The sequence below is a fragment of the Arvicola amphibius genome, chromosome 4, assembly GCF_903992535.2.
Source record: "Arvicola amphibius chromosome 4, mArvAmp1.2, whole genome shotgun sequence".
NCBI classification, from domain to species: Eukaryota; Metazoa; Chordata; class Mammalia; order Rodentia; family Cricetidae; genus Arvicola; species Arvicola amphibius.
Window position 1 is genome coordinate 91155683 of NC_052050.1, and position 14142 is coordinate 91169824.

Genomic DNA, 14142 nt, shown 5'->3' on the forward strand with positions numbered 1-14142 from the left:
TAAAGACCCTGGTGCAGGGTGGCGTGCTCTGCACAGCCTGCCACGTCCGTCACTCTGACCCTGCGGCAGATTCCCTAATGGAAGCAGCTTAAAGTGAAGTGGTTTATTTTGGACCATAGTTCAGCGATACAGTCCTTCATGACACAGAAGTATTACGGGAACGTGAAGCAGCTGGTCACATGACATTCTCAGTCAGGAAACCCAGAGCAGTGAATGCCTGTGCTTGGCTCACTTTCCCTTTTCTATACACTCCCCGATCCCCACCCACAGTGGGTGAGTCTTCCCACCCCGACCTAATCAAGACAATCGCCCCATAGGCATATTCACAGGCCAGTCTGTCCAGCGATCCTAGGTCTCATCAATTGACCATCCAAATCCCATCCCTTGGCGACTCAACACCAAAGCACATTACTTAAATCACAGCCTTTCTCTTTGTCCTCGCTCATCTCATCGTACAAGATACAAAAGTCCCCACAGACTCTAACGGCTTTAACAGTGAAAAGTCCACAGCTCACATCTCATCTGAGACTCAAGGTAACCTTTTTTTCCTGGTTGGCGGGGGAGCTTCAAGATAGGGTTTCTCTGTTAATAGCTGTGGCTGTCTTAGAACTAGCTCTATAGACCAGGCTGGCCTTGAATTAACGGAGATCCTCCTGCCTCTGCCTCCCAAGTGCTGGGATTAAAGGTGTGTGCCACCACTGCCTGACTCAAGGCAACCTCTTAACTGTTAAATTCTATAAAGCCCAAAACAAGTTATATACAACATACAATGGCATAGAGTAGACATTCTCTTTCCAAACTGGGAAAATAGAGCTTGGCAAGGAACGACCAGGCTAAAGTGTAAACACAGAGTTCACTGTGTAGACAAGGGTGGCCTCTAACTCAGAGATTTGCCTGCCTCTGCCTTCATAACTGAAAAGCTGGTACTTCCAGGTCAGTGCTGCAGAATTCTGCTGTGGGCTCAAGCTGCAGCCATGCCCCCTTGGGCCACAGCTGTGTGAACCCTGGAGCACTTTCCTAGCTGGTTGCTTTTGAGAAGGCAGGAACCCTTTCCGTTCATTCACTTTCAGATAAGTCTGGATCTTGACAAGATAGATGGGGATTACACAAGACAGCTCTGTTACTGTCTTCACAGCGCAGAGACTTCTTTTCAGCGGTGCTGACTTTAGCAGCTACACTGCTTTCTCTGAACAGCTCAGATACTCACCTGTCTTCCTAACAAATGAATTCATCACCTTTACATCCCTCACTCCAACCCTCACGGTGTGGGAACCAGATTCTAGGTGAAACTATCACATGACTGGCCCCTGGTCGAATCCATGTCCACCTCTGAGACTCCGCGAGTGCTTCCACGGTCCAAAGATGCCATCCTTGCCCTCCAAGCTCCACCCTCCCCCCCCTCCCTCCCCCCAGCGGCTCATTAAGCTCTGCTCACAGGATTCCGGGACTTTTCTGGCCCAAAGTTTCAAACTCTCCTACACTTCGCCACTTCCAAAGGTCAGGTTTATGACAGCAATGGCAGCGCCTCTTGTCTGTATAAATGTTTTTAGTTGTTTACCTTGCACTGTGGTAAAATACCTTGACAAAAGCATCTTCAGAGTTGACTCAGGTCACTGTCCACTACGGTGGAAAAGACTAACTGGCGCGAGTTTGAAGCAGCTGGTCTCGTCACGCCCACAATCAGGAAGCAGAGATCATGAGTACCTGTAGTCGCTCCATGTTCCTTTTAAACATTCTGAGACTCCCAAGGGATGGTGCCTCCCACAGTGGGTGGGTCTTCCCATCTCAGCCAAGATAAACAATGCTCTACAAACTGACAAGCGAGATTAGCATCATCCTGCCAGGGTTGCAAGGCTAGCTCACAGCCCAGTAAACCAAAACCGGGGACCATCCCAAATTGCATTCACAGGGTGAGTGGCACAAGTGCTCCAGAGCCTGGTGCAGAACCCTGGTGCATTTCAAAGACAGTGAATGCCCCCGAGGTCCATCTGATGGCCTGTGGGCTCATTGAGACCTGGCCATGGGAATGTAGGAAGCTGGTGGAGACCGCTGCAGGGAAGCAGGTGGGAGGGCCAAGAATCAGAGCCCACATCTGTGTCCTATGGACAAGTCAAGCTGTCTGGAAGGAAGCGGTGGAAACTGTGGGAATGGTGGGTGTATATTTCCCAATTTCATCCCATCTCATAATGATGTTAGAGTTACCTCTTCAGAAGGGAGAAATGTACAGTTACATTGAGGGTCCATTAAGGGAATGCTATTACTTACTAGCCAAATGATTGGAATCTATTTCTGGGTGGAGACTTGCCATTGCCTCCTCCCCTAAGAGTTCATTCTAGCCAGCATAATGGCATGATGGCTTTGGAGAATGTCCTGGAACTAGCTCGTGTAGACCAGGCAGGCTCGAACTCGCTGAGGTCCACCTGCCTCGGCCTCCCGAGTGCTGGGATTAAAGGCCACCACTGTCTGGTGGAACATGGCTTTTAATTACAGCTCTTGAGAGGCAGAGACAAGCTGATCTCTGAGTTTGAGACCAACCTGATCTACAGAGTGAGTTCCAGGACAGCCAGGGCTATGCAGAGAAACCTAAATATAAAACAAAAGGAAAAGTTAATTCAGTTGAATAAGTTACCTGACCAAGGTGCAATCCCTCAGGAAGGCAGGTTCACCTAAAGCCATGCCAAAGAGATGGGAGGTTGTCTTCATTACTTTTCTGTTGCCATGAAACAATATGACCAAGCCAACTTAGAAAAGGAAACATTTAACTGGGGCTTTGCTTCAAATTTCAGAGGGTAAACTGGGGGGTGGTGGTGCCTTTAATCCCAGCACTCAGGAGGCAGAGGCAGGCAGATCTCAGTAGGTTTGAGCCCAGGTAGTGTGATCTACAAAGTGAGTTCCAGGATAGCCAGGACACAAAAAAACTCTGTCTCAAAAAACAAAAAACAAAACAAAACAAAAATAATAAAGAGGGTGAGCCCATGACCAAGATGGTGAGGATCAAGGCAGTGAGCTGGTAGACATGGGGCTGGAGCAGCAGCTGAAAGCTCACGTCAGACCACAATCACAGGCAGAGAGAGAGCTAAGGAATGGTGTGGCTTTTGAAACCTCTCCCAACAGAGCCACACCTCCTGAGCTTACCAAGTCCACCAACTGGAGGCCAAGCATCAAACACAGGAGACGATGGGGCCTTTCATTCAAACCACCACAGGAGGAGTGTTTCCGTGGGTATCATACTTGTCTTTCTCAGCATCCCAGCCCTCTAGGAGGTGCTTACAGAACCACAGCCATGCAGCTTTGTTAGCTTGGCCTTTCCTTTTCTCTCTCTTTTATAAGCATGCTCTCCCTAACACTTTGAACTCCCTCACTTTGGCTCTAAAGCCCCACAACCCCACTCTTTGCTCTGTGGCTGCTTCCTGTGATGTGGCTTCCTGCTCGCCAAACTTCCATGAATAACTCTAAAGGCCACAGCTTTCTGTCTTCGTCTCCTCCATCTCCCTCCTCTGGGCAGCTTCTGATATTTATGGTTTGCCTGCTCTGCGGTTTTTCTTTTCAACTCTAATAAAATTGTGTGTGAGCTTCAAAAAGAAAAAGAAACGTTAAGGGGCAGGCTGCTGCTCCTCGCATACCCTGGACCTGCAGGAACAGAAGAGACCTCCTGAGGAGCGGCGCCCACTCGGCTCTCCCATACCACACTGAAAGGCCTCTGTAAGAACCAGAGGAATCTGAGAAGGCCATCTCTTGACTCCGTGCAGATGTGCCAGCGGTTCACTTCCTAAGTATGCTTTTTTATTTCTTACTTACTATTATTTAATCTCCACTCTTGCATATATGTGTCATAATGGTTTTTCTTTAATGTGTATATCGCTCAGTTAGATTTTAAGATTGTTTTGTATGTTTCTCCACTCGGTATCCTCTAAGGCATTCTTTTTTTTTTTTTTTTTTTTTTTTTTTCGAGACAGGGTTCCCTGTAGTTTCTAGAGTCTGTCCTTGAACTAGCTCTTGTAGACCAGGCTGGCCTCGAACTCACAGATCCGCCTGCCTCTGCCTCCCGAGTGCTGGGATTAAAGGCGTGAGCCACCACCGCCTGGCTCCTCTAAGGCATTCTTTACTAAACATTTTCCCCCTGACAAGGTCTCTTCACACAGCCCTGGCTGTCGTGGATCTTGTTAGGTAGACCAGGCTGGCCTCCCCCTCACGGGATCCGCCTGCCTCTGCCTCCCGAGCGTTTCACTGTACCTTCCATCCATATTTCATATACTTTCTTATTTCTGTGTCTTTTCCTCCTCCAGCCTTTTCTTTTCATTGCTTTTACTTTTTGGTTAGTTGTAATTTTCTATGGCTTTAACAGTCCCTAGAATCTAGGGATTCTAACAGCATCTCATCCTCCCCATACCTTACTTCCTCATTTTTTTTTTCCTTTTCGAAAATCAATCTAGCCTTTAATCCAAACACTGGGGAATCAAAGGCAGGCGAATCTCTGTGAGTTCAAGGCCAGCCTGGTCTACAGAGTGAGTTCCAAGACAGCCAGGGCGACACAGAGAAACCCTGTCTCGAATCCCCCCTCCAAAAAAAAATCAATCTAAGCTGGAGGTGGTGGCGCATGCCTTTAATCCCAGCACTCGGGAGGCAGAAGCAGGCGGATTTTTGTGAGTTCAAGGCCAGCCTGGTCTACAAAGCAAGTTCCAGGACAACACAGAGAAACTCTGTTTTGAAAAAACAAAATCAATCTAATATCTATCCCATCCTCACCCACCTAATCTTATTAATTAAAATACCATGATACTCTGTACTATCCTTGGTTGTTTATCCTCCAGTCGTTATGGAAACCACGTGGGCTATTTCCATTAATTAGCTGGTGCACATGCGCAGTGGGGGGACTCCAGCCGTGATTGCTCTCACTCTCTGGTCCACTCAGAGAATAATGTCGAGACGATACAGGCACACTGAGCTGCTGGACTGAGGAACTGATTGCTGAATTTCTGCTCCTTCCAAGACCCTCTCAGCTGAAAGAATACAGCTGATTTTTTAAAAAAGAAACAAAATAACCCCAATAAACACCAATGCATAACAAACATAAAAAAACAAAAGCAACATAACTCATCCGAAACTTACTAATCCTACAGTAAGAGTACCCAGTAATGGTATTCTTTGAACATACCCTTCAAAAAGAAATCAAAGAAAAATTGGACTCACATGGGTCCAGCGGGGTTCTGCACATAAAAGCATTTGTTGCGCAAGCCTGATGACCTGAGCTGAATCCATGGATCCTACATAGTAAAAAATACAGAACAGATTCTCAGAAGTTACACTCTGGCTTCCACGTGCTATGCTGTGTACACACACACACTTTAAAGAAAATAAGCTCCTGATTGGAAACACAAATTACTGAAATAAAGTGGAACAAGTTATCAAATGTGACTTCAATAAAAAGAAATACTGAAAAAAACCTGAAATGCTGGAAGTAAACACGTAAGTAAAATAAAAAGCTTGTGAAGAAAATTAAATAAATATTAGCTAGTTTTTGTCAACTTTGTACAAGTTGGGGTCATCTGGGAAGAGGAACTTCAATTGAAAAACTGCCTGGCATTTTCTGGATTAATGATTGTCGTGGCAGAGTCCAGCCTGCTGGGGGCCATGTCACTGCCGTAGCAGGTAGCCGTGAATTGTGCAAGAAAGCTGGCTGAACAGGGCAGTGGTGACACACACCTTTAAGTCCAGCACTTGGGAAGCAGAGGCAGATAAATTGCTGAATTGGATGCCAACCTGGTCTACAGAGTGAGTTCCAGGTCACCCAGTGCTACACAGAACCCTGTTTCAAAAAAACAAAACAAAACGTAAGGAAGGAACAGCAAAGAAAGAAAGCAGGCCGAGGAAGCTATGGAGAGCAAGCCGAAAGGCAGCATCCACCGCAGCCCCTGCTTCCGTTCCTCCCCGACTCCATTCGTGCTGAACCTGTAGCCTGTAAGCCAAGCACACAAACCCTTCCCTTCACAAGCTGCTTCTGGTCACTGTTCTTATCACAGCAGCAGACAGCAAACTAAGACATGCTACAAGCCCCCAAAAAGCTCTGTGGGGAGTCTTAGATCCAACAAGAGCAAAGATTTAGCTAACATGGTATGAGTAGGAGTTCCAAGATACACAAAACACTGTGAAAGGACGAGATGGAGAAGGAGAAGAAGCTTGTTCTCAGGGCACTGAAAAGATGTTCAAAAGAATCATGACAAAATTTCTCAGAGTTAGAGAAAAGGACTCTAATACAGAAAACTTTCAGAACACCAAATAGTCAAGACGTCCTCCCCAAAAAAGAATCTCCATCATCCTATTGAAACACTAAATACACAATACAAAGAAAGTTTATTGAAAGCAAGATAGAAATACCAAAACACATATAAAAGCAAGCCCATCGTGGATTCCATAGTTAACAGCAGACTCATTGCCATAGGTATTGGAGTTGAGTCCATGAAATAAGACTTGGAGTAGTAATGTGAATCTTCACAGAGGAGGCTGGGGACCCAGAGAGCATGCACGGAGCTCTAAAGGGCCAGAGTGCCTCTTACAGTGAGTTCATGCAAAGATAATCATAATGCAAAAAAAGAAAGGAAGTCATTAAACCATGTTTACTGAAGAGTCCAAGAATAAGAATATAAAAATGTAGATTCCAGAAGTAAGAAAGTAGAAATAAATATAAAGTTGTAAGCCTAGGAGAATGAGAGCAGCTGTCAGCAGCTTTCTCAGTAGCTCAAGGATTAACTATTAACAGTGGGTTACTCCGCTTTAAAACCCATAGCTCTATTTGCGAGACTGAAGTGGCCATCTGCAAATTTAGGGTGGCACCACAATCTGAGGGTCAGCTTTTAGATAACATTCTGGCCATCCATGATTAATGACAGATATAAGCTGAGTTAACTTTAAGGAGATGGATATACATGACCTCCAGGTTATGCATTATCCCTGCTACGTGAAACTGGCAGCATCAAAGGGGAGAGCACAGCGCTTCAGTAAACATCACCTGGGAATACCGGGGAAGACAATAGATTAAGTACAAGCACTAGTTTAACTGAAAAACTCTGTTAATGGGAATTGCAAAGAAGAGCAATTTGTATCTGAGTTTTACCTTGAGATTGTAAAAATTCCTTTGATCAGGCCTAATACTTGGTGCCCCTTACTATAAAAAGATGAGATTTGGTAGCCAAAATCAAAAACACTTATGACAACTTATGCTGGAGAGCTTGTGGGGAAAAGGGAACACTTCTGCATTGCTGGTAGGAATGCAAGCTGGTATAACCCTTTGGATGTCAGTGTGGCAATTTCTCAGAAAATTAGGAAACAACCTTCCTCAAGACCCAGCAATACCACCTTTGGGTATATATCCAAAGGATGCTCAATCGTGCCACAAGGGCATGTGCTCAACTATGTTCATAGCATCTTTGTTTGTCATAGCCAGAACCTGGAAACAACCTAAATGCCCCTCGACCGAAGAATGGATAAGGAAAATGTGATACATTTACACAATGGAGTACTACACAGCAGAAAAAACTGACAGCTTGAATTCTGCAGGAAAATGGATGGAGCTAGAAAACATTGTTTTGAGTGAGTTAACCCAGACACAGAAAGACAATTATCACATGTACTCACTCATAGGTGGTTTTTAAACATAAAGCAAAGAAAGTCAGCCTACAAACCACAGTCCCAGAGAACTTAGACAACAATGTGGACACTAAGAGAGACTTACATAGATCTAATCTACATAGGAAGTAGAAAGTAGAAAAAGACAAGATCTCCTGAGTAAATTGGGAGCATGGGGACCTTGGGAAGGAATGAAGTGGGGAGGGAAGAAGCAGGGAGGGGAGCAGGGAGGGGAGCAGCAAAAAATGTAGAGCTCAATAAATATCAATAAAAAAAGTAAAAAAAAAAAAAAGAAGAAAAAGAGCTGGGCGGTGGTGGTGCACGCCTTTAATCCCAGCACTTGGGAGGCAGAGGCACGCAGATCTCTGTGAGTTCGAGGCCAGCCTGGTCTACAAGAGCTAGTTCCAGGACAGGCTCCAAAGCTACAGAGAAACCCTGTCTCGAAAAACAAAACAAAACAAAACAAAAAAGAAAAAGCAAGAAACCCTAAGACAGCACTCATACATAAAATGTAAATAAATAAACTTTAAAAAAAAGGTAATATTCGGAAGCTGTCCTTTGCCACAACCTTACAAATCCATCTCTGGCAGTGGTCTCAGCTAGCTGATTAGCTTTTTGTGCCCCATGGAGATTTTTTTTTTTAGCTATTTTTTTTTCCTGGAATAGTTTGCTTCTGGTTTGCTAGACTTTAGTGGTCCGTCCCCATCTTTGCACAACCCCTGTGGACCCAACATACAAAGAACAGATATTTTGCTTAATAGCTCACCAGAGAGAACAAAGAAAAAAAGGACAAGGAAGTAGAGATAGAAAAACACAGGAACTTGCAAGACCGTGCATCCTAAGAAGCCACACACTCCCAGATCCCTGAGGCAGAAACGTGTGTTGTGCAGATCTTTCCCCCAGCCGTGTGTGTTGAGGGTCAGAGTGCTCTTAGACACAGGATGCTTCCTTCTCAGACAAGGCTGCTGGCAATAACTTACAGCGAAAACTGTAAAATACAGGAAGGCCTAGGAGGCTGAATTTCAAGTTCTGAAAGACAAGAACCGATAATCCAGAACTGCCTAGCTGTACTCGGCAAAGCAGTGAAACAAGAACTTTACTTGATTAAAAAAAAAAAAAAAAAAAAAAAAAAAAAGAGGCTAGAGGGCTTTATGATCACTAAGCCATGACAAAGAGAGCTGAAGGAATTCTTTGGTTTCAGAGGGGAAAAATCATTATAAGACTGCAAAAAAGAATAGACTAGGGTTGGAGAGAAGACTCAGCAGGCAAGAGCACTTGTTCTTGGAAAGGACCTGGTTTTGGCTCCCAGAATCCACCTGACAGCTCATAACCATGCATACCTCCAGTTTCAGGAATCCAAGTCTCTCCTGACCTCAAATGGCACCAGGCATACATGCGTTACATATACATACATGTAGGCAAAGGACTCATACACATGAAAATAAAACACTTTTTTTAAAAAGTAATTTTATGTGCATTGGTGTTTTGCCTGCATGTATGTCTGTGTGAGGGTGTCGGATCCCCTGGAAGAGGCAGTACAGACGGATGTGAGCTCCCATGTGGGTGTTGGGAATTGAACCTGGGTCCTCTGAAAGAGCAGCCAGTGCTCTTAACCCCTGAGTCATTCTCCAGCCCCCCAAAATAAAATAATTTAAAAGAAATAATAAACCATGGTAGAGTAATAATTAAAAGCAAGAGTGGGGGAACCAACATTACAACACCATCAAAATGACAGAAATCAATGCATACCTTTCAATAAGAACTCTAAGTATCTGGATTTGAAAAAAGGAATCATCTATTTGTTGCCCCTGAGAAACTTGTCTCCCTGCAGAGGATGACGTTACCTTCCAGAGAGAGGACTGGAAGGGCAATCCCAAATGCATGGCCTGGGAAGCCAGCAGGGGCTGCTCTTCTAACACCTGACGAAACAGACTTCAAACCAAAGCTAGTGGGAAAAATAATAAAGACCTCTTCTTACTGATTAAAGGCTGTCAAAAGGACTTTATAGTTCTAAACATGTGCCCCACAGGTGCAGCCAATTCCATAAAACAAACACTATTAAATGTAACGTCACGGATTGACCCCGGAATCATAGTGGTGGGTGAAATACATGCTCTTCCCACAGCAGCTGGAAGGTCATCTTGACAGAAATGGAGATGCCCTGAATGACATAGACTTGACCTCGGTAGAACACGGCAGAGTAGACTGTCTTCTCATCAGCCTATGCAATTGTCTCAAACAGATGTGGGACAGGTCAAGTAATTCCTTGTATTCTCTCTGAATACAACAGAACAAGAGAAAGCCTAGAATATACACAAACATAGGGAGATTAAACAGCTCGCAGCTGAAGAGGTCCTTGAAGAAATCAAGAATTTAAGAATTCTTAGAACTGAATGAAAATGAAAACGTGGCATATCAAAACCATGCAAGGCAATAAAAGTGGTCCTAAGAGGGACGTTTATAGCCTTAATGTAGTGCCTACATTAAGAAATAAAAGAGCTGGGTGGCGGTGGTGCACACCTTTAATGCCAGCATTCGGGAGGCAGAGGCAGGTGAATCTCTGTGAATTTGAGGCCAGCCTGGTCTACAGAGTGAGTGAGTTCCAGGACAGCCAAAGCTACTCAGAGATCCTGTCTCAAAAAACCAAAAAAGGGGTGGGGTGAGGGGATGGAGAGTCAGCTTAGTGGTTAAGAACACTCATTTGTAGGGGTGTATTTATGTGTGTCGGTGGGGGGGGGGGAGCGTGTATGAATACAGATGCCCAAAGAAGCCAGAAGAGGGCATTAGATGCATGGAACTGGAATTGCAGGTTGCTGTGAACTGCCCTACTGGGTTGCTGGGTACTGAACTCCGCTCAAACTGCTGAGCCATCTCCCTAGTCCCATGATTACCTTTTTGTCTAATGATTTGGAATTTAGCTTGTTCTTTTTTCCAGGGCTCTAAAATATATCATTAAGTTATTTGAAATCTCCTCCTCTGCTTTTTTCGTCTTCCTCCTCCTCTTCCTTCTAAGACAGTATCACTTTATGGCCCTGGATAGCTTGGAACTCAGATGCAAAGACCCACCCTCCCAGTTAAAGGCATATTCTACTCTGATCTCCTCTTTTGAAAAATATTATTTTATGCGTATGAATGCTCTGTCTGAGTGTGCGTCTGGACACCACTTGTGTGCCTGGTGCCCAGAGGCCAGAAGACAGCACTGGATCCAGTAGAGGTAGAGGACAGTGCGGGACATCATGTGGGTGCCTGGGAACTGGCCAGGGCTTCTACGAGAGCAACATGGTCTCTTAGCTGCCGAGCAATCTCTTCAGATATACACACACACACACACACACACACACACACACACACAATTTTAATAAATAAGAGAGATTAAAAAAATCAGGGCAGAAACTAATGGGAAGGAAACAATTTAAAGACTCAATGAAAGAAAGACATACTTTTTTTTGGAAAGTAAACAAGATTGACATACTCTTAGCTGAATTAATCAAAAAACAGAAAGAAGACCCAAATAAATTAGAGAGAAAAGGAACCACTGTAACAGACTAACGTAATTCAGAAAACCATCAGATCTGATGTTAGGAACACATTCTGAGACTAGAGAGGTGGCTCAGACACTAAGAATTTTGATCCAAACTCAGCAACCAAACTCTTTTCATGAGACCTTTGGTGAGTGGGAGGGGCACACGAACCCTACCCTAGCTGTTAATGACTGCTGGGGGACAGGGCAGTTAGCCAGATAAGAAAATAGGAGGGATCTACTGGGGGAAAGATGCTCCAGAGGAAGTAGGAAGGGAATAAGAGGTGACACTGAATTCTTAATTCAAACCTGGACCGATATAGGGATGATACTCTTCAACTGATACTCTTCTTCCAAAGGAAGGAAAAACATATTAACCCGTTTGCTACCCTGAGTCACAGTTTTCAATGCTTAAATGTGGAAGTATGTGGGCATTTATTTATTTCTCTTTCCTACCTCCTGCATGTTAAGAGTGAGCCAGTACGTGGCTTCCATCAGCCTATGAAAAGTGGACAAGCTACGGTCTCATTTCCCAGTTGTGTAAGATGAGACCTAGAGATATTCAGATTTTCAGTGTGCTATGCCATGCTTAAAATCAGGTAGAATTCTCAAAGTGGGATCCCCCACTAGTACAGTAGTGGTTCTAGAAACTTGATAGAACTTTAGATTTCCTAGGGTTAAGGCCTTCGCTCAGTGTATTTATTTATGTATAATGTATTTAGTATGTGAAGGATCTGGGTTAAATTTCTAATACCCTCCCTGCAAAGAAAGAAAAAGTAGTGTAGATTCTTGGGCCTTGTCTAGGTTATTTTTCCATTGTTGTGATAAGACACCATCACTGAGACAACTTATAAAAGAAATTATTTAATTTGGGGCTTGCAGTTTCGAGGATTAAAGTCTATGACCGTCATGGTAGGGAGCATGGTAATAGGCAGGCATGGCTTTGTAGCCAGAATTTTCTTCTGACTGTCAGCTCACAAATAATGACACGGAGACTTATTAATTATGAGAGATCGGCCTTAGCGTAAGCTTGTCCCACTAGCTCTTATAACTTAAATTAACCCATTTCTATTCATCTCCGTGCTGCCACGTGACTCGTGGCATTTACTTCTTCTCTTACACGCCTTGCTCCCTGTGTCTGCTGACAACTCCACCATTCTTCCCAGAGCGCTCTCTGTCCAGAAGCCCTGCCTGTACCTCCTGCCCAGCTAATGGCCATTTATCTTTTTATAAACCAGTCCCAGTGATGCATCTTCACACTGTGTAAAGGAATATCCCACAACATGGGTGGCCCTGGAGCAGCAGCTGAGCACTGACCTATTAATCCACCATCATGAAACACAGAGAGCAAACTGGGAATGTATGACACTTGCTTTTAAAACCTCAGAGGCCACCCCAAGTGACACGCCTCCTCCAACAAGACCACACCTCGTAGCCCTTCCCAAACAGTTCCACCAATGGGGAACGAAATATTCAAACATGAGACTTCGGTGGCCATTCTCACTTAAACCACTGCTGCCCACCCAGGGCCTACTGAGTTGGCAGCTAGCCAGTGGCCTCTGGACTGAGCTCAATCGAGCTGTGGTGTTATTAGCGCCTTTTCTGGTGCTCAGGCACAGCCAAGCTAATTGCAGTGGCCAGGCTCGTGGATGGGCGCATCTGTGTGCGTTTGTCGTGTGGAGGATGGCTTCTTTCTGAGTTCTCCAAAGAGCCTGGCTGTGGAAGTCACCCTGGCCCTTAGCTTCCCCACCCCTAAAGCAGATGGTTGTTCTCTGCTATGCTTCCCTCTCCAACAGCCCCTTCTCCCCCAAAGCGACAGCAGCGGCATACCCCTGGCTGCCATCCTGGATGGTTTCTTGATGCTTTCTCAGGTGACTGTTCCGTAGAACATCACAGTTCTTTGATCCCCACAGTGGAAACCTCCTTAGGTGTTACCCACATCTGCTCCTCTCAGCCACCGCTCAGGGCTCCTCTCCCTCTTTCTAATTGGTGACATCCCTCAGAGTCCCATAATTCTGAACTTTTGCTTCTGTAGCCCGCCATCCTTGAGTCTTTCCTCATCCCCTGCCCCCCTCCCACCAGGTCCTCAACTACTATTTTACTAAGCCCAGAGTGATCCTTGCAGGGTTCTAGCAGGTCTGAGCATGGCAAAGGTGACTCCGCCAGGTCTAGCCCTCCCCCATTTCCTCTCCCTTGCTAAGCCATTGGATCACACCCCTAAAGCTGGCCCCCAAGGTCCATTCCCTTATTTGGCCACTGACTCATTCCTGAGACTAATCACTAAGGCCAAACTATCAAAACACCAAGGTCCAGCAATCAAAATTCATTATTTTGACTAACTTAATTCAAATACCCAATTAGAACTTCCCAAGGCGTCTTAGCTCATTCTAACACAGACCTCCTCCTTTTCCCTCTTAAAATGCACAGCAATTTATAAGTTTCTGCCCAATTCAGGCTCAGCCAACATATTTTTTTTTTGCTTTGATTACTTAATAAACGATCTCTTTGTTTGGTTTGTGATTGGAAATTGGTGTTTGGGTGTGGTCTGTGCCTACTCCAGGGTCCAGAGGGAAGCACCCGCAGTACATGGGCCTTTCAATCTTCAATTCCCAAGAGCAGTCTGTGCTGAGCTCTCTCATCCCTCCAAGTATTGCCCTAGGGTTCCCTAATATTCTGTGCTGGGAACAGCCATTCTCTACTTACTGCTGCAGTGGGGAACCGGTTTACCTCACAGTCTGTAAGGAGTAGCCCTTAGCCTACATCACCCCCAGGGCTTCAACTGCAGTGGGACCAGGCTACAGCATGATCAGGTCTACAATCAAGAGAACGCCTGGCCAGATGAAGAGGCGCCAAACTGCAATCCAACCATCAGGAAGTTGAAGCAGGACAGACGGTGTGGCGTGGGCTACACGGGGGTGTTCTACTTTGCTTCCTGTTGCTGTAATAAGCACCATGACCAAAATCAACTTTATTTGTCTTACACTTCTAGGTCACAATCC